This window comes from Podarcis cretensis (assembly GCF_951804945.1).
Source record: "Podarcis cretensis genome assembly, chromosome: 2".
Taxonomy (NCBI): Eukaryota; Metazoa; Chordata; class Lepidosauria; order Squamata; family Lacertidae; genus Podarcis; species Podarcis cretensis.
In genome coordinates this window covers 39282327-39303351 of record NC_137171.1, presented here as the reverse complement: position 1 = coordinate 39303351, position 21025 = coordinate 39282327, and the positions used below count along the sequence as shown (strand labels likewise).

The following is a 21025-nucleotide window of genomic DNA, read 5'->3' as shown; positions in this document are numbered from 1 at the left end:
GTAAGTGGAAAGTTGCCTGCATAAATACAGTCTTCTCTCCTTCACTTTCAGCCTTTCAAGCAGTTAATATAGGATTGTTTCATTCTATCCTTGTTTCTCAGAGCATGTTCATGTTTACCACAGTTAACACTTGATTCTTCAATTATATTAATTTCTTCCTCATCGAAAGAGACATTTAAAATGAGTCTTCAGATGAGCTGTCTCGTCTTGACATATCTGGCTGGTAATATCTTAATTGCATGCAAACTCAAGAAATGGCAGCAACACTTTCACAGTTCTTTTCCCGTCTCCATCGCAAAGTCCTTGGGCAGGGAAAAGGTTATAGGGCAGTGGAATCCCTAGCCAAAGTGGATATTGGCAAATCGCCCAGAACAACTGTTCCTATTGACTGCATTTTTCACTAGTATGCCCTATAAGGATGTTGGACATATCATCAGAAAACGCAACCAGGAAAAAAGAGTTCTCCAGTTTTGAAGCTGTGGCAGGAAAGGAACCAGAGATTGGGGGCTGAATGTGGATCAGTACTTTTGGCAGTAGATCCAGTGCGGTCCTGACACAAGAGAAAGGAACAGCTATTATGGTGGAAAGAGGGTTACTTTTCCAACAGCCACATGTCTTTAGCTTGGGCACATGGTACCCCTTACATGGAGCTTTCTGTGTAAGATTTTAAAAGGTTACAAACAAATATATCTGTTCAGATATAAAAGGATAACTATCAATTTTATGTTCAGGTCTGTTACCACTAGGAAGAAGGAGGTGTATAAAACCTGCCATTTCTCTACAATCAAAGGCTGCTACAGGCTGCTAAGTCAGAATATCTTGGTCAATAGGATGTGTTTTTGTGATTGTGATTAAGTACAGTGGTACCTCGGGTTATATACGCTTCAGGTTACAGACGCTTCAGGTTACAGACTCCGCTAATCCAGAAATAGTACCTCAGGTTAAGAACTTTGCTTCTGGATGAGCACAGAAATCGCATGGACTGGACTCCTTAAGGCAGGCATGGCCAAACTTGGCACTCCAGCTGTTTTGGGACTACAACTCCCATCATCCCTAGCTAACAGGACCAGTGGTCAGGGATGATGGGAATTGATGTCCCAAAACAGCTGGAGTGCCAAGTTTGGCCATGCCTGCCTTAAGCAGTCCAGTCCGCTTCCAGTGTTCAACATTATGTGATCATTTTCCTGTGTTGCAAGGCAGACAAACTTCACTATTTTTTTAAAAAAAATAGCTACTCATTCTCATTTGCTTACAAACTTCCTTTAAAGTATCATCTAACGATGCATTGTTTTATAGAGGCTTGGAGAAGAGAAGTAGGATTTAAGCCCCATATTCATAGGTCTTAGCATTTCAGTGTGTTGGGAGAAACATCCATGCATTTATGCTGAGATGAGCATTGCTCAGTCCAGGATCACTCTCAGAGCTGTTCAACAACATGCAGGGCTGGGGGCCTGGAGTAGTGGTGCGCAGACAGGGACAGCGTGTCACTTGAGATAGTGCAATTTGTTGAGAATGGAAAGGGATGGAGGAATATCCTTTGAGCAGAGAACAAGAAGGTTGGATTTGCCTTGTCTTCAGACAGTTGAATTACATTATTCACCACTATAGTTTCAGTTTTTCAACTGCAGAGTTCTTTTAATAAACATTTTTTTTATCACTGTAGGATGGAAATCTGTGCGGATACTTTGTGCTGTGAAGTCTGAGTGCGCACAGCTTTGGTAAACAGTACAGAGTGAGATTGAGTATTTGTAAAATAGTCTCTTTGGGGATAGGCTGATGAAAAATACAAAGAAACATATCTGAAAGCCTGATGCAGAGGACATGCCAGCAGTGTAGCTGGATAAAGTAGTGGTTTAAAAGTTGGCAAGAAATGAGGCTATTCAATTAACACCTTCTTTTTTGAGTGCTCTAGACATGTATATTGGATGAAATAATGTTGACTAGATATCGGAAAGGCAAGAAGGCTGCTTATTTGCAGCTACACTCTTCTCCACAGTGTCAAATGGATATTGAAGGGTTGTTGGTAGGTCTTAAGTTTTGTTGCATGGAGTGGGAAATCTTCTGTACATCAAGTTAATATTCCAGAACAATACCTCTATTTATGCTAGTTCTCCAAAAAGTGAGGCACGTGCAGCAAAGTGATCAGTAAAGAAGAAATAGCTATTTTGACAGATCCATGCCTTTCATTTAACCCAGAAGCTACAGTATTGGAATGGACAAAGAACATATTCATGTAGCATTTTTTAATTATTATTACCAGTACATCCCAATTTTCAGGTGGGCATAACTTATTGTTAGTTGATGACAGAAGCTGTATAGGAGACTTGTCCTAACAAGCAATAATTGTGTAATTAGGGGCTTTTAATCAAGTCATGGAATTCTAATTCATTCTTTGCCTTCATTCTGCTGAAATTTAATATCATCCTCATTGAGTGAAATCCATCAGCAATCCTTTGTTCTCCAAACCCTTTGCAAGTGCTAGTGGCACAGTCAACTTTTATTTACGTACAAGGCAGACAAGTGGTAAAAACTGTACTATGTCAAAAACTAATATCCAAAAGCAGTCGAAGGGTGCATCTTGTTTAATCCTTGCCACCACAAATAGCCAAAAACTGCATTCCAAAATCGTATTTTGGAGAGTGTTTCAAAAGTAAAGAAAAGTGAAATCCATTACAGGAGTTTCCTGAGCAAATGTGATATTTAAGAGCAAGAAATACGTGAAATGTTAACAAACAAGCAGTGCTGAAGGTCCGTAGCATTATGGTTTTGGAACCCTTTCTGTGTTTGATTTCTCATTGAACTGAAAAATGTAGTGCCCCATCCTTTGTAACCAGGGTCATTGACAGGGTGTGTCACACGTGTAACAGGCTTTAAGCATGCAGGGGCTCCAGACTCTTAGCTTTCATTTAAGAAAGTAAGTCATTTGGACATTTGTGAAGAAAGCTAGAAAGCAAAGCATGCAGGCACCATTCTAAGACTGTACATGGAGAGAAGCTGCTGTTGTTAACCAGTTAATCATGAGAGAGAAAAGATGCAGAGCCCTCAAATATTTCATTTCATCCATGCTTTACACAATCTGCCATTGTTTTAAACCACCACTCCCCCCCACCCAGTCTTTATATCCACTTGCTCCCTTGCTATTGTTGTAAGCCAAAAATGGCTTATCTTCTGAGTTTATGCCCATAAAACTCAGAGACGTAAGGTGTTAGGAGTCCATCATTGTTTATTGCAAAGCAATAGGCTACAGTCAGATTGTTCTGTGAAACTGCAACCACACCCAGTGTTCGGGCAGTGGTATTTATAACATTTCAAACAAAGCATTTCAATTATCACCAATCAAATAAATCATTACCTCATTTCATGTTTAATATGCATGCACAATAAGCACTGGCAATTTATGGTGATTCAGGTTTGATTCCCACCAATTTCTGTTGGCTAAGCTTTGATTCCCACCGTGTGCTGTTACATTGTATTAGTATGCATGTTGGGGACCTGTGTTATGTGTAGCCATTTGCACAATGTAGCAACTGTTCTAGCTTTGAGCTGCATCTTGTGATTCACATATTAGCAGTATTCCTGCCCCAGTTGGGGGGTGGGCGGCAACTTTCAAAATCATCAGTTTCATAAAGCAACAGGTCACCATAACCCCTCTATTAGAAGCGCACTCTAGGATTTCCAGGGGTACACAAAATCACATTTAATTTGGCCTTTTGGGCCACTACCACCACACTATGGACACTGTTGTTGTGCAACCTGCCTTCAATTTTGCTCCACTGACTTCTTGCAAATCCAGCATTGTGATAAAGGTAAAGGTAAAGGTACCCCTGCCTGTACGGGCCAGTCTTGCCAGACTCTGGGGTTGTGCGCCCATCTCACTTAAGAGGCCAGGGGCCAGCGCTGTCCGGAGACACTTCCGGGTCACGTGGCCAGCGTGACATCGCTGCTCTGGCGAGCCAGAGCCGCACACGGAAACGCCGTTTACCTTCCCGCTGGTAAGCGGTCCCTATTTATCTACTTGCACCCGGAGGTGCTTTCGAACTGCTAGGTTGGCAGGCGCTGGGACCGAGCAGCGGGAGCGCACCCCGCCGCAGGGATTCGAACCGCCGACCTTTCGATCGGCAAGCCCTAGGCGCTGAGGCTTTAACCCACAGCGCCACCTGCGTCCCCAGTCCCCAGTCCCCAGTCACAGCATTGTGATGCATCACTACAAATCCTCCAAGGTGGGTGCACAATGACATTATTACAATTTTTATTATAACAGAGAGATAAACTTGATATTAATATTTAGGCCTCGGCTTTCTGCTGAGGTTTTCCCCTTGTCTTTTCCCCTCACACTTCCCTTATCAGCTCCTTTTCTCTCCAGTTCCCCAACTGTCAAATCTCAACTGACTCTCCCTCACTAACAAGTTTACTCTCAATTGACTAGAATCTCGAATCTTACTCAGTCTCTCCTATCGCCCAGAGCAAGTGGAATGAATTTGCCTGATCCAGGCCCTGCCTAATAAATTATCAAACCAATGGTTTCTCTGTTCTCAGAACTTGTCACCAAGCAGCTACTGCTGAACAGGCAACATATGAACAGTACAAAGCCCTGAACTTTGACAGTCGCAGAGGTCACACAATATATTTTCCTTCAAAGCACATGCATTAAATCATACTTTCAACATTTTTCCACACCATGTTATATGCTAAACATGATTGGCTATGTCTAGCCATGGAAGCACTTGTTTGGGTCAAGGGAATTCTAGCACAGCATTATCATATTATAATAATAACAACTTAGCTTTCATTGTTCTGTTGTGTTTTACAAAACTGAGTGTGCAAGTAAGGTAAAGGTACCCCTGCCCGTACGGGCCAGTCTTGACAGACTCTGGGGTTGTGCGCCCATCTCACTTAAGAGGCCAGGGGCCAGCGCTGTCCGGAGACACTTCCGGGTCACGTGGCCAGCGTGACATCGCTGCTCTGGCGAGCCAGAGCCGCACACGGAAACGCCGTTTACCTTCCCGCTGGTAAGCGGTCCCTATTTATCTACTTGCACCCGGAGGTGCTTTCGAACTGCTAGGTTGGCAGGCGCTGGGACCGAGCAGCGGGAGCGCACCCCGCCGCAGGGATTCGAACCGCCGACCTTTCGATCGGCAAGTCCTAGGCACTGAGGCTTTAACCCACAGCGCCACCTGCGTCCCAGAGTGTGCAAGTATTCAGTACAATTGTTTTGAATACCTAGCAGTGGGTTAAAAGTTCAGGTTACTGGTGATATCTGATCTATAATACTTTTGACTTGTTATTTTTTATGTTTGGAAGAAAGGCAAGGCAAGCTACACACATTAAATTAGTCTATTTATAAAGGAGAAATAAATTCAAGTAGGATCCTAGCACAATTTGCCATGTAAAATAAAGATGATGGATAGCCTAGATGACAGACCTCCTCAAGCCCAGATGCTTTCCCTCTGATTTCACTGGACAATTATTTTTGCATTTGCCAAGGAATATTTAGTGTCTTACAATGTAATTTTAGGATTTGCAGTACTATTGTATTATTCCAGAGATTGCTATAATTCTGAGGTTATTAAAGAAAATCTGCCAGGTCTTCCAAGTGCCTTAAAAGCATTTTGTTGCAATATGAGACATAAAATGGCCTTTCTGAGGGCATCCTTATCCTTATCCTTATCCATATCCTGTATCCAGATTCCCATCACATTTTTCTTAAGCAGCAACAGTCTTTGATGCTTATTAGTTCTGTCTGTTGGATCTTAATGGGGTTTTCTGCCATCTACATTATGTTTGGTGGGCGGAACAGAGAAACTCTAAATTATTTCTGTAAATTTGAAGAAAGCAGCAATATTCATTTTATATGTCAGTGCCAGATAATGAATGTGGTTTGTTGGCCTGACATGGCCAATTCAGGTCTTGCTGCATTGCCTGTTTCACTTTAAGCTGCTGTTGCAATATGTAGGCACTTTACAGAAGTAGTCCAGCATAGGCACTTCTTTGAGTCCTGTCTGTGTTCATTCAGTATACCTGCGGTACATAAGCTCCACAGCATATATAGGCTGTTCTATTTATTACAAACCAATTTCATTTCAGACCTCCTCACCCCCATTTTCCCATTTACCTCATCTGGTAATGGCAGCACAGAGGCACTGCTGTAGGACAACTTCCCTCTCTACCTGTGTCTTTTGAAATGCTGCTGTGGTTGCACCTCTGCACTCTGCAACATGTAGTTTTTCCAGGATTCCTGAGTTCTTTGGGTTTCAGTTATCTTGGAATCTACATCTCAGGACTCTTTAGGCGTGCCTGGCCTTCATACAAAGAACTGGGGTGCTCTTGGGAAAAAGTCAGTTTCCCGTGTCTCTAATGCCTGGAATATTCCAAGATATTGTGCCTGTTGTCACAAGATAAAATGGAAAAGGCAGGTGTGAGTGAAGAGGGATAGGCAAGGAGGGAGGAGTTCTCATATTACAATTCTGGTTGGAAAAGAACTCGTGGGGCTGTAATACTCATCTCACTTTAAAGTCCAAACAAGGACATGATGGATTTGAGTGACATCAGTAATGCCATGATTTCTTGGCATACAAATTGAGATGAAAATGATTCATTGAAGAGATAATTTCGTCATCTGCTGCTGTGAAAACAATGAAGGAGAGGGGAAGAGAAAATAAAGAGGGAAACACATGCTGACTATAAAACATTAACACAGGAAGAGGCTAAATACTGCAGATTGAGGTTTTCTCTAAACTTTTTTATGGGTATATTCAGAATTGTTTGGGACTTATAGATTCTTGGTTATGCAGAAAAAATAGAATTTCCACAAGGCAGTATGCCTGAAGTTGCTTAATAATGGAACTTTTTATGTGCATAATGCTTTCTTTAAGCAACTTGCTAGGTCTGGCAGAAATATCTGCTTTGCAGAAGAATTTTATTTCTAATCTCACTTCCTGTCTCAGTGTTGAATTTGCAAGCAATTCTTTCAGATTATGCTAAGAGCAGTGTGACACACAGAGAAGTTGTCAAAGACTTCAGTGTTCAACAACAGTGGGCTGGTTGCTAATGGAAGTGATGCTTTTGGGTGGACAGGGCTCAGCTTCTATGTTCCGTGGTATATTTATATCCCGTGGTATATTTTTCTGTCTACAAAACATCGCAATACCATGTAATATATATCAAAGCAGAGAAACAGCCCCCTTTTTATATGGTACATCAAGTTGTGTTTCAGAGTTTATGTAAATGGTCTGTCTAAACAAATACTACCCATATGATAGAATTTGATACCTAAAAACTATGTTTTTATTTTGAAATAATGATAATTGGATTTCTGTAGCCGCCTGCTCAATGGCTTTAGAAGCTAGAATGACATTTTTGCAGTTAGCTGTGTAATCTATTTTGAGTTGCACTTGTAGGTGCATCGTAAACATGTTTCCCAGTCTTTTGCCATAGAGTGCAAAACTCAGGATTACATGCTATTTCCCCCAGACCCTCTCTTCTTGTGTAAGCCTTAACTATGGCTAATTATAATGCTGTTAACTACAGTTAATGTGAATCCAGGGTTTGCTCTTTTTTTTAAAGCGAACTTTAAATCCCTATTAAAGATAAATTATGTTAACAGCTGTGGAGTCATGGGGATCAAAGCAGAATAAGAGCAAATGTTTTGTAGGATAGGAAAGGGACTCACAAAAGTGCAAGTCTCATAGTGCTCTCTCTTCCTCATTCACACACACACACACACACACACACACACACTTATTCAAATATGGAACAAATGAAGCTGTCTTACACCAAATCAGACCATGGCTGGCATGGTTCTCTAGGATATCAGGCAAGAATCCTTCCCTATCCTATCTGGAGATACCTGGGATTGAACCAGGGACTTTAAAAAATGCAAAACATGCGCTTTACCACTGAGCTCTGGCCCTTCTTTTAATGTTAACGCACAACTGGTTAAGAGATGGGCAGTGGCTTGTGTGCACTAGTGCATGAAGTTATTTGGGGCTTATGTATTCCTCACCTTACCATAGGGTTGAACTGCAAACTTTAAAGCTCTCTTGAGGTGGGTGCTCGCAATCACCAAAATTACAAGCCATGTAATGACATTTCTCTCTTATATATAAAATCATAAGCATGTTGTCAGCTGCAGTCACAGGCAGGTGGTAGTTCAGACTTCAGTGAGACAACCTGCTGGGCCATCATCCTAGGCAAGGTGAGGAGAAGGGAACCAGAAGGTGGAGGAGTGAGCAGGCAGGCCCAGGCAAGCCTTGGAGGTATGGTGAACTGAGGGTGAGGGTTTTTTTTGAGCAAGGTGTAAAAGGGACAGGGTTGGTGAGGGAGTGGGGGGTAAACAGAGTTGGCAAGTGAAGTGATGAGGGGTGCAGCCCCTAGTTATGAATAAATGTATAAAATGAGATATTAGTGCTTGTAATATCATTTTTTTATTAGTGCTGTTAATATTCTTAATACCTGTTTCTCACAAAGGAAGCTAGTAGATTTTGAAACAGCATACCTGCATACATTCTGTTAGCTAATGAATTGATTTTGCAACTATTGCTTTTAATTATGCATGTTCTTGGAGTTGGCTAGACTTCCATTTGTGTGCATGTGTTTCCTCTGCTTTCCCCTATGTTTGGACATTGAAAATGAGCCTTATGGAAAGGAGAATTCCCCCCAGAACAACCTTTGATACGAATGTGAGTTGTGGGTTGTGCCAAAGGCTTATATTTCACATTTGCTTTAGACTCCACGTCCGAGAAACAAGCGCCTTCCTGCTTTCAACAAGACGAAGTCTGTGTTGTGGGTAAAAGGTCCTCAAGGTATTCTTGACACTGCCATTCCTAATGGTTCCTTGTCATTTGTTGATCCATGTGTATGGCTATGATCCTTGACCAGCTCCCTATCTTAATAGGAACAACCTGTGATGAGAAGTATATGGAGTCTTGAGATGTATAAGAAATCCATTCATCCACACACACAAAAATTGACCCGAGGGCAGGACCACCAAGAATGTACGGTAAATGAGTCCCCAGGAGTACTTCAGATGTAGCAGTTCTCTTTGACTTGTTTTTACAATATTTTTTTACAACGTTCCTTATTTTATTATTTTATATATTAAGGTGAAATTGAAACTAGAGTGAGTGATGATGGCACACGTTAACATTTGCGGGGATAAATTTGAGAATCCTGGAGTGTACCCACCCAAACATTACAGATGAGAATGTACTGAAGCATTAATTCATACAAAGAGTTTTATTCTGGGTTTGTAAATTAATGTGATATTCATACTTTTCAATTTTTGTTTGAATATTTATAGGAGTTGTGTTTTAAAACTTTGCCTCTTGTACACCCCACTTATTTCTGAATATCTATCGTTGGAAAGAACGAGTAACAAGTGAATATTGGATATAAAGTTTACAAATTCTCCAGCTTCTTTTTGTACACTCTCTTGGAGTTCCAGAGGATGATAGCAATAAAGATCTGGTTTCTCTGAAGACTCGGGATTATAAGGAACTATAAAAATAAGCTGTGTTTAACAGTCTCTGAGATTTATGAATACAATCTTTTCCTTTGGGAACTGGACTGGCTTCGTTATAAAACTGTAACTCTCTGATTGGCAAACTTATTTTCTCCCTATAGTCATAGATGGTATCTGTTGATGCCAGAACCGAGGAGTAGTAATAAAACAAGAGGCTTTTAGTGGGGGGCGGGGCACTGTTTGCTGCTAAGATACTTTTGTAAATGTAAAATTGCCACTGCCAAGCAGGCACATAAAACAGTAATGGTGAAAATCCTAAAGTGATCAGTGGAGTCTAGTTAATGGTCTGTTAATTTGTGGCAACGTAATATCACTTGTTTGGATTGACATTCTTGTCTCTTCATGTTTTTTCCATGGGATATTGAAGACATGAAAAGTGCTTCTTTAGCTCAGCTGAGCATATCTTTTGTTTCAAAAGAAAATATGGGATTATATTCAACTAAGTTTTACTCAAAATAAACCCACTGAAATTAATGAACATGACCAAGTTGGGTCAATTATTTCAGCAAGTACTTTGATAACAGCTTAGTTGAATAGCACCTGTGAGTTCTTTTTGTCTGTTTGTTGCTGGAAGCCCCAATTTCACCACAGTGAACATATAAAAAAACCTGTACGGAAATGCTTCATTTCTCTTCAATAAATGGAATTGTTAAGAGGTATTAGCAAATACATGATTACCCATTTTTGCAATGTCATTCTTGAATGATTTTTTTTTACTTCGTTATATGAAAAAGTAGAATTCCACAGACCTGCAGTAGTTCTTACGTGCATTCTTTCTCTCATGCACACGGCCAGATCCATGTACATGCATGTAAACAGAGCATTCAGCTCCATTCATTCATTCATGCACACTCTCTCTCAACATCCCTCCTGTCTTTCCTAGAAATACCAGGGATTTCTTTAATTTATGAGAAGCAAATAACAGTTTCTGAAATGTCCAGTGAAGTTTCATGGGGATTTCATGTCTGTCCCCCTCCACAGTCACTGGATAATTCAGCAACCTGGGAAATAAATTAATACTCCATCTTATTTCTTCTTCACCCAATCTCCCTGGAAATACCAAAGACCCCTTCTCACTCCATCACTGCATAATCGGTGTGTTTCTTCCTTCCTCTGAGTATGGAGGGAAAGGATTGGGGGAAGGCAGGAGAGATGCTTTATTATCTCCATTGTAGAATGGAACAGGCAAGACAAAGAAGAAATTATTTGCAGAAGCACAGCTTCTCCCATTCCTTCTCTACTTGGACACATCCCCTCTATGGCAGATAGTACACCATGCAAATTAGCATCCATTTTTCTAGTGAAAGGATCTGTTTCTCTCATCCCATTTCCCTTCTTGGATCATTCTATGCTAAGATTATTATACAGCTAATCCTTCAACATTTAGAACATAATTAATCAGAACCATCTGATTAAAAAAATACATTTGAAAAAACACCCAGTTTCCTATTCTAAATTGCAAACTTCATCTTCACTTAACTACTACTTGCTCATGTTGCATTATTATGTTTATCTAGTTTTAAAATCTAGAAATATGCCTAGTCAAGTCAGTTAGTACTTTTTTTAGGATGTAGTGTGGGCTGCAGTGTCTGCATTTATCTCTGGGGAGGAAGTAATGAGAAGTTATGCAGAGTGGCTTAAGGTAGGTGGAAAGGCATGCAGGGAGAACGTGGGGGAGAGAGCAGAATGAATGTGGAGTGGTGAGAGGAAAGGCTGCAGCTGAAATGTGGGAGAAGGAAAAATGAGATAATTACTTGGGGAGGAAAAAGATAAGAGAGGGGGAGCTGGTTAAAGTGCATCAGATGGGAAAAGACAAACATACTGATGGTTTTGGTTAGTGATTTGAGACAGGAAAGGGGGGTCTTGGAGAGTTGATAGAAGTCGATTCATCTGTCGAACGACTGAGGAGGAAGTAGGGAGGCAAGTTTAGGATTTGTGAGAAGGATATGAAAACTAAGTATTTAAAAGCATGGAATAGATTAGGAATATTTTAATGAAAAATTAGATTAATTAGTACTAGGTTTTGTGGCCTTTTGAAATTATTATATTGTATTAAAATTATAAATGTAAAGTATAAATCAGTAGGATTGCTTGATGCAATTTTGTATGCATTGTTTTCTTCATCCCCGTTTAATTCCACCAGTCTTATCTTAATGGCATCCCTTCTATTTCTGGTGCTGGCCCCTTATGTAGACAAAATGGCGTCATCGTAACACACCATGAAGGTATTGGTAGGTTAGGTAAACCACAAGGATTGCAGAAGTCCCCCCCAAAACTCCTAATGCTGTAGGGGAAAGTGTCAGGAACTCGTCCTACACTCGAGTAGGACCCTGGTAGAGACACATGCCCAACTGGCATGTTCCCTCCCTCCTAGTTGATCGTTCGGGAGATTCAAAAGCTTTCTTCTGCCTGAACATCACAGCGACCGATGCCAAAAGACATTGGCACACTTAGGGATCCGCGGAGTCTTCGCAGCTTGCATAACAGACCTCGGCAACTCAGCATTTTGGCTAATCTACATTATTTACATATAAACACACACAAAGCACTGCAACATGGCTCCCTCTCTCTCTAGCATCAGACAGCAAAGAGAAAGAACAAAGGACAATAGTCCGACTTCACGGAACACAATAACACAAACATCCTGTCTCTGTCACTTCCCACTCTGTGGAGTCAAAACATACACTGTCATGTGATAGACAGCAATCCCATGACTGCACTCACGGAGCAGGAATTCTAACAGAAAGAACCCAAAGGGGGGGGGGAGTCCCCAAATAGCCCAGTAAGGACTGAACATGCTTATTGGCAGCAGAATGATGGTTGACTCTGGAGGGACAATAAGAAAAAACGAAAACGGGGTGAGAGGTGGAATGGAAGATGGCAAGGCTGGCTAGCTGGAGAACTGAACAGGAGCATTCCTTATACTTTCAGTCTTCTCTCTATTCAAACCCACCTACAACTTGTTTGAGAAAACAAAATGAGCAGGAAAAAAAGAGGGACATGAAATGGAAGGAAGAAAAAGGTATGGGAAGGGGAAAATAAACAATGCTTAATGATGCATCAGCACACTTGCTCATTCATTCAAAGTAAACCATTATTTGTTTTTTCCTATGTCATACCATGAAGCATGAACAAAGCCAATATGTTCCAAATTCTGAACTGCTTGCACAGAGGCATAACTTTTTTATATATCTTGCACAGCTTTTAGTGTAGTTGGAAGTGCATGATAAAGTATTTGAAACTGTATGGTGGAACTGTATGGTTGAAAGTACTAGAATCTATTCTGGAAGATAGTTTGGAACAACCTTTTCCCCTTGCAGTCATCTCTTAAAAGAATACTCCTTACTTTTTTTTTTGACAGATTTAGGATGTTCAGTTTTGGGGCACTTGAGTAAGAACCTCATGAATTAAAAACTTTATGAATGGTTGCCATAGAGCATATCCCTTTACTTTCAGTGTCTGGGAGCTTTTTATGCTTGTTGCAATTAAGAATAATTTGATAAAAATGATTACACTTTTTGGGAGGAAGAAGTCATTTCCAGTCACCTGTTATTTGTAAACCCTCTGAAGTTAAGCAACACTTTTCAGTTAGCTTGACTTAATGTTTTATTTATGTCATTTCTCAAAGTTTGTGTAGATCCCAGAGAGGCTGGGGGGGTCATAATGCTTCTATATTCCAATCACTCAAGAGGATAAATATTCTATGAAATTCAAACCAAAGGGTTATGCTGAAGGTGAAACAAAAAATAATTTGGTTTAGGCTTTGGTGATTTGTTACTATTGCCATTTTTTTTTAAGTGTTCAAAACTCAGCCTTTTTTTCTTGGTTAGGGAAAAGGTATATCTTTTCCAGAGTGGGGTATATGTATGTCACCTGACCCAACTCTGCAGTAGTGCACACAGTATATGAAATCTGTAAAATATATTTGAGAGCTGTATTTAAAGTTTAGGAATAACCCAATTTTTGTATTTTTTGATGGAAAATGATAGATTGTAATGAAACTGCAGTAAAATGCCTAATTTAAAATTAATGCATCAATTGGTAAAAAGAAAATTAAAATCTGTAATGTATTTGGGTTGTTTCTTTCATTAGACCTTCTTATTAGTTGATGTGGAGCAGGATCAAGTTGAATAATAATGCAATATTGGGAATGTTAGAGGTTGTTAACTTTTCATGCATGTAAGTAAGTGAGGGAGAGAGACTGTGTGTGAGAGAGATAATGAATAAGTGTGTGGGAGTTCTTTGGTTACTGGTCATATGTAGAAATACTATTTTCCATTATAACTCTTCTCTTTTTTAATCTCCAAACATAATTACTAACTCTCTGTTTGATCATGTACTGGAAATTCATAGGTGAATTAAAATTTTAATTTAGTTTAGTGGAAAGTAGACTCGTAAAAAATATAGCTCCTCTTATCTACGTCTTGAATTCTCTTTGAACAATAACTGCAATAATGCAACAACATGGCTTGTTTGCTAAAGTGATATGGAATAAAGGAATCATATTGAACTTTTGTACTATGGAATATAAATTTTTGCAGATTACGTTTGGGTGAAAGGAGGGATAGTGAGAGAATGTGCAAAAGGGCACAGTTGGAAGATGGGGAAAGAGAACTGTGTTGGGGTCGGAAGTAGAAGAGTAATTAATCAAATAAGAGTTCTGAAACCCAGAATCCATGTAGCGTATAACCTTATTATTGGAATCCGAGTGTCCTGTTCTGTGAAGGCGCTCATGGAGCAAAGGAGGTTGGTTGTTGCAGCACCAAGGAGAACACCCAAGGAATTTGCCTGTTGCCTTATTTTGTGCTCAAGCTATGGCCCCACAATTGCTCTGGGGTAGAGCTGGTTTTTGCCCTTGGAACACACCAAGGGGTTTGTTTTTCCAATACCAACTCACCCATCAATTCCAGTGAGTAGGGCAAATCAATCAGGGTGGGATGGGGCTCCTGAAAGAAGGAGCAAGGCCACTACTTCCCTTTGACACCCATTCCCTTTAGGAGATGTGGGAGATAGCATGGAGCATTAGGGTGTGAAGAAGTGAGTCTTCTTCCCTCCCTCTCAATGCTCTTGCTCTTCCATGCTTGCGTGATGTGATATATTGTTTAGATAGTGAACTGTAATTCTTCCTAGGGAAATTGGCTCACAAATGTTTCTGCAGTCCAGCTGTTTTTGTGGGTAGCACCTTTTGGATTGTCATTTCAAGATAACCTGCCTTTTTGTTATGCTGAGGGTTTATTGTGCTCCGACTGTACTCTCTTGTCTGATTACAATTAGCAGGTTTATTATCCCATTACAGCTCATGGGGTCATTTTTAGCCAGCTGCTATAAGAAGTTCAACTACTCCCTTCACGACCAAATTAATATTACTAAGAGTTGGCCGTTATCCTGCCTTAAAACTCCCTCTAGGAGTGTATATTAGAATCATAATTGCTGTTCCTGATTCTTGTATAATAGATTAAAATATAACCAATAAAATTTGCAGTGTGAAGTTGTGCAATGGGCCAACAACAAAAAACTCTCCCACTGAAAGTCCATCCCTAACTGCTTATGCAGACATTACTGAAAATCGTATTCATGTGCATAACTACAAAATCCTAGTGTGTCAAGAGTTGGAAGCAACTTAAATGGTTGTAGTGTGTGAGAGGTCTTTTGGCAGTTATGCTGCAATGACTAAGGACCGTCCATAAAGTATGCCATACTTTCAAAGACCTTTTCAACCCTGCTTTTCCTACCAGTGATATTTTAACCACCAGCCAATTCCTCCTTTGCTACCCTTCCCTCCCTCTTGATGTATGACATACTTTAAGGCAGGCTCTTGTGTAATTGTACCTGCTTTTTTGTTTGCATTTGGGTTAAACAGATCAAACTGTAGAAAACTAGTTTGTGTTTTTTGGATAACCTTTAAAGGTAACATGCATGCACAGATAGAATAGAATAAGTTGAATATTTTCACAAATTTAAGGAGAGGAATTAATAAAACTGATTCAAGATTAATCTTGACACATGGGTGAAATTTTGTAGACCACTTTAACGTGAACTGTTTCACATATGCAAATTTAAGTATCCCATCAAAAATGGGTTCCAGACATTTTACCCTTTCCAAAGTTAATCTTGTGAGAGGGAGATTGCCTTGCCTTTCACCAAGCATGGGAGAACTTTGGTGGCCAATAGGTTTCAGTCCTATACACACGTACCCTTGGAGTAAGTACTGTACTGTTGAATGCAGTAAAGCTTCCTTCTGAGTAAGCATGCCTAGATTGCACTGTGAGACTTACGCCCCATGAATTTGTCTTAATTTCTTTTAAAGCCATTTATTAGCCATGACTACTTATATGCTGCTTCCAGATTCAGAGGCAGCGTGCTTCTGACAACCAGCATCTGGGGAAGAATCCCTGGGTGAGGGCTGATGCTCTCATGTTTGTGGGTTTCCCAAAGGCACCTCAGAATCAGAATGCTTAACTTGATGACCCTTTTTTCCTGATCCAGCATGGTGGTTCTTATGTTAAAAGAATGGTAGTAGAATCTTCCATGTCTTGGACTGAACCTCAGAAAGTTAAATGCATGCTCTTTCCTAATATTTTTTCACCTATGCAAATGTGGCTTAAAGCTTTGCGCGACTATGTTCAGTGCCATAGCTGCATGATATGCTTGGCTGTCCACACAATGGGGATGGAATTTGTAAAGCAGTGGGAAAGGTGTACTTGTATTTCCTGGGTTGTTGTTGTTGTTGTTGTTATTTTTATTATTTTAAAAACTATGTATTTTGCACTGAAGAAGTGGGGGCATAACCATCTCAAAGAAAAAAAATAAAACATGGGCAAATGTTGCACTAAACAGCAGATTGTTATTTTTATTTATCGGTTGAATTTTTATCATCCTTTTGCCAAGGAGCTTAGGGTAGCATTCATGGAATTTTCCCCATTTTATTTCCCAAAATTCTACTTATGGGTGATTATTGGGGAAGGCTCGGACAAAGTAGGATGTGTGGAGTCAGCAAGGAGGATTTAAAACTACAAATCTCAGTGTTCTTGGCTACAAGGGAGAGCTGCTAAGCATGATAGGAAGCAAAAAAAGGAGAAATTGTTGTCCTCAGCTTTCATTATAGCTAGTTCTTCACTTTCCCTTTGCAAGTTAAGTGTGGGCAAGAATAGAAGTTGAAGTCCAGGAAGGCTGGGGGTGGCTGGAGCTCAGCCAAACTAATTACAAACCAAATTCCTGGGCAGAGGTTGGTTTGGTTCCTAATTGGCCCAGCTTTTCCAAAGTGCACAAGTTTGTTTGCACTTCTGATTCTACATTATGAAATTTTGCACCAAACTTACTTGCTTCAAATACCTGGGAAGATGGCCCCCTGGAACACTGGCTTTGAAAGGTTTACTTTGCTCATATCTGAAGTCATTCTGGAATGCTGAAAATATGAAGCAGATCTCTGCCCTGTCACATTGCTTTAGTTTAAAAAACCAGCATTCCAGTGGTCACTAAACAGCTTACAAAGAGCTTATCAACACAGTCATGGGTTTGAAGTCTGAAAGTGCTATGTTGTTTTGTGCACAATCCGCATAAGATGCACTTTCAGAACTGGATACCCACCATGCAATTACTTAACTGTAGCGGTTTCATGACTGCCTTAGCCTACTCCTCCTCTCCTTTCAATGTGAGAATTAATATGCCTGATTATTTTGAGTTAGAGATAGGAGTAGGAGAGAAAGAACAGATCAGAAACATCTGCTGAGCACCTGTGCTCCTGGTGTGACTGGAGGAGCTGGTGGAGCTGGCACTGATCCCTAAGAAGCTCTAGCTTGCCTGGTAGGACAGTCCCAAACTGTGGCTCCCAGCTGTGGAAGCTCCGGTGTCTTGCTCCTCCAACCATAGACCTGGTAGTAGGGGAAACCAGGATCCAGAGCTTAATGGAGGCACCTCTTCTTCTTTCCCCTCTCTTACCTAAAAATTGTACTAACTGAAGAGCTCTCTTGTGGAAAAATAATAAGATTAAATTTATTTATTAAGAGGTGTGCATCTTGCTTTATTCTAAAGCAGTTAAATGCTGACAGCTCTGTCTAACAAACTTATGGAGTGTGTTGATGAAGTCGCTTAATAATAATAATTGTTGTTGTTTATATGCTGCCCATCTGACGGGGTTACCCCAAAACAAAATTAAAAAAATTTTTTTCTTCCCGTAGCACCTTAAAGACCAACTAGGTTAGTACTTGGTATGAGCTTTCGTGTGCATGCACACTTCTTCAGTTCACTTATCTGAAGAAGTGTGCATGCACACGAAAGCTCATACCAAGTACTAACCTAGTTGGTCTTTAAGGTGCTACTGGAAGAAAAAAAAATTTTTTATTTTGTTTTGACTATGGCAGACCAACACGGCTACCTATCTGTAACTGGGGCTACCCCAGCCACTCTGAGCAACTTCCAACAAATTAAACCACAATAAGACATTAAACATTTAAAATTCCCTATGCAGGGGAAGACACTACTGCATAAATTGATAGTTCTGCTTGGTTAAATAAGCATTTGTGAGTGTTATTTACAATAAACCTAGTCTTGCTGAGGTGACCGCCTTCTTGTGTTATAGAATCATCAGAATTGTAGAGTTGGAAGGAGCCATAAGGGCGAATATTCCAATCCTGCAATTCAGGAGTCTTTTGCCCAGTGTGGGGCTCAAATCCACAACCCTGAGATCAAGAGGTCTCATGCTCTACCAACTGAGCTATTTGTATAATTGAAACCTAGATCTTCACTTTATAGGTTCCATTTTTATCTCTACATCAGAGGGATGGTTGCAGAATTCTAGTGTGACTAATGAAGGTAGATTAGAGTAAAACAACTTTGCTGCTAAAATTGGGCAAGTGACCAAGATAAGCATAGTTCTAGTAAAGGTCTGGTGAAATAGCGTGTAAGATATTCTAGACTCTCTCGCCCCCACCCCCCATACTTGCCTTTCAACGGTTAGAATGTCAGTTCCAGGGGACCAGCAGTAGAGTGGGAGCACATGTAATGTACCTACATGGGGCCATAGACATGACTCTTGGGATGCATATGTTTTACATCTTAAAATTGCATTGTGGCCAAGGAAAGCATTCTTATTGCTTCTGAAAAGTGCCATTGTTTGGCATTCGTAACTGCAGTCCAACTGACACAAAATCTTTCCCACACTTTTACTACATTTTGAAAACATTTTAATGCATTAATCTTCTAAATGCAGGAGCAGATATCCTTATACCCTTGCTGACTTCATCTTGGAGGTTAATCTGAAGAAAGATGGGAAGGACTTGTCCTAATAAATCTTGCAACAGACTTTGGCCGCAGGACATTATGATAAACCATGGTTTATTGTTACAGGAAAGAGGCTGGGAGAGCGTCAGGTTCACATGACCCCCATCTTCCACTGTAGGTGCAAGAAAGAGTAGTACATCTAGTTTGTGCGTAGACGCCTGAATAATTGTGAGCATACAGGGGTGTGGAGAAATTACCTTTTATAATGTGTTCACTGAGACTGGGTTTGCTTTACATATACAGTGGTACCTCGGGTTACATACGCTTCAGGTTACAGACTCCGCTAACCCAGAAGTATTACCTCGGATTAAGAACTTTGCTTCAGGATGAGAACAGAAATCATGCAGAGGCGGCACGGCGGCAGCAGCAGGAGGCCCCATTAGCTGAAGTGGTCTTCAGGTTAAGAACAGACCTCCAGAACGAATTAAGTTCTTAACCCGAGGTACCACTGTATAAGAGTTAATTATGTTTGAGGGGTTATGTGAAGGGTTAAGTTTCCAATGGCGGCTGGCATGTGGCAGTTACTTGCATAAGACTGGGCTGGGAAAAGCTGGGTTCTTTTTATACTGAGTAAAATTCTGCTTATGATTGGCCTGCTGGATTGAAGCTCTTTGTCACTCACTGGACGGGAAAAAATGGTCCAATGAGGGGAGAGAATTCAGTGCCATTCAGACATGAGTAGTTGAAGGGTAGACTGGGTGGAACATAAAAAGGCCAGTTTTGCCACTGTTCAGGAGAGTGCGACTGCTAAGACTGTGGACCAGAAGAAGAAGAATCTGGAAGAGAAGCCTGGAGCTCAGGCAGGTAGAGATTACTGAAGCTAAGGAAAGCCTAGAGGTATAGCCTGCTCCCAAAGAGCTGAATCCCTGGCTTAAGCCAAATATCCACAAAGAGTCCATCAAATGCTGGTGAGCAGTGAGGAAGAGTTCAGCAAGGAGTTTCTGGAGCTGACCAGAGAGGGAACTGCCTGCAAGCTTGACTCAGGGAAAACTAGCAAATGTTTTCTGTCCCTGGTGGTGGCGAGATTGACTGGGTGGGGAAAGGGTAATTGGCACATAATTTTGATAGGGAGAGGAAATATGAATTTTAAGTGCCAACCTTATGGAAGCTTCTGCATTTGAAAGTAACTGCTATTTATAATAACAGTAACTTTATAAAAAATGATCACAAGTCTTTTAGAAACAGTAACAGTATTTACTTTCTTTTTTCTTATAGTCAATAATAAATAAAGGAAAACTTTTTTACTTTTGTTTGCTTATAAAGTGAGCCTGGCTGCTTTTGTAACACATCTGAGGTGCTTCAGTTACTGGGTCATAGTTTAAGTTGTCGGTAAACAGCATAGTATAGATACATGGTACCAGCAATTAGAATGTTTTGAAATATACAGTATGTACTATGCTGGGAGTGAGAGTAAAATAGGAACCTCCACACACAACTGGTGAATCAACAGTGGTAGATAGAAGCTGCTTCCCCGCTTATTACAGTGTTTCCCAACCTTGGGTCTCCAGCTGTTTTCGGACTACAATTTCCATCATTCCTGACACTGGTATTGCTAGCTAGGGATGATGGGAGTTTTATTCCAAAAACAACTGGAGACCCAAGGTTGGGAAACACTGGCTTATTAGGTGTGGTAACCCTCTACACTGAGGAATAAGAGAGAGGACCACAATAACTTAGAGCTTTGAACCAAAAGAGGAGGGGGGATATATTTTCATCCTTTTTAGCGTGTACAGTCTGAATCTTCATCTATTGTAGCCTGTACATTATTTAGACAAGTGAGATGTAAATAAGTATACTCAACTTATCTTGGTCTGAATGCCATGCTACCTTTGTACAGGGCTGACTGATGAGAGGAAAGAGTGGGACAGAGGAAGTGTTCTATATTTTGTTACTCCTCTCTGTTTTTCAAGCTTAAATTTCTAGCCGAGTTTGAAGTCAACAAAAGTAGATTGTTTACTTTCTTGGGTGGGCCCTGCAGACAGACTAGTTGTATAATAATTTATTTGTGGACTTAAGCTCTCTTGGTATCTTTTAGACACAAGGCACCAAACCTTGCTGGTCCCCTATAAGCAGTGGCTGTTAAGTTATTTACATCTCTGCTGACAGATCTATTTATATGAAACAAAACTGGATATTTTAAACCGAGGCCTATTCCTCCCCAGGCAGTCTTACAGAAGTTGATGTTTTTGACCAAAAACTTCAGTGATGCCTTTAAATATTGCCATT

At 40.5% G+C, this 21025-nt stretch overlaps 1 protein-coding gene across 4 annotated transcripts in view; it reads left to right on the top strand.

The window, feature by feature from the left end:
* B3GNTL1 (UDP-GlcNAc:betaGal beta-1,3-N-acetylglucosaminyltransferase like 1) overlaps positions 1 to 21025 on the top strand; it is a 173074-nt gene that overhangs the window by 68387 nt on the left and 83662 nt on the right. The window contains exon 1 of one of the 4 annotated variants that reach the window (XM_079966147.1): positions 4202 to 4220. The exons of 2 other annotated variants lie outside the window; for them this stretch is intronic. The gene's annotated coding sequence lies outside the window, so the exon portion shown is untranslated. Of the gene's footprint in view, positions 1 to 4201; positions 4221 to 11143; positions 11163 to 21025 lie in introns of those variants that run through there. One more of the 4 variants, XM_079966146.1, reaches the window with a different exon arrangement.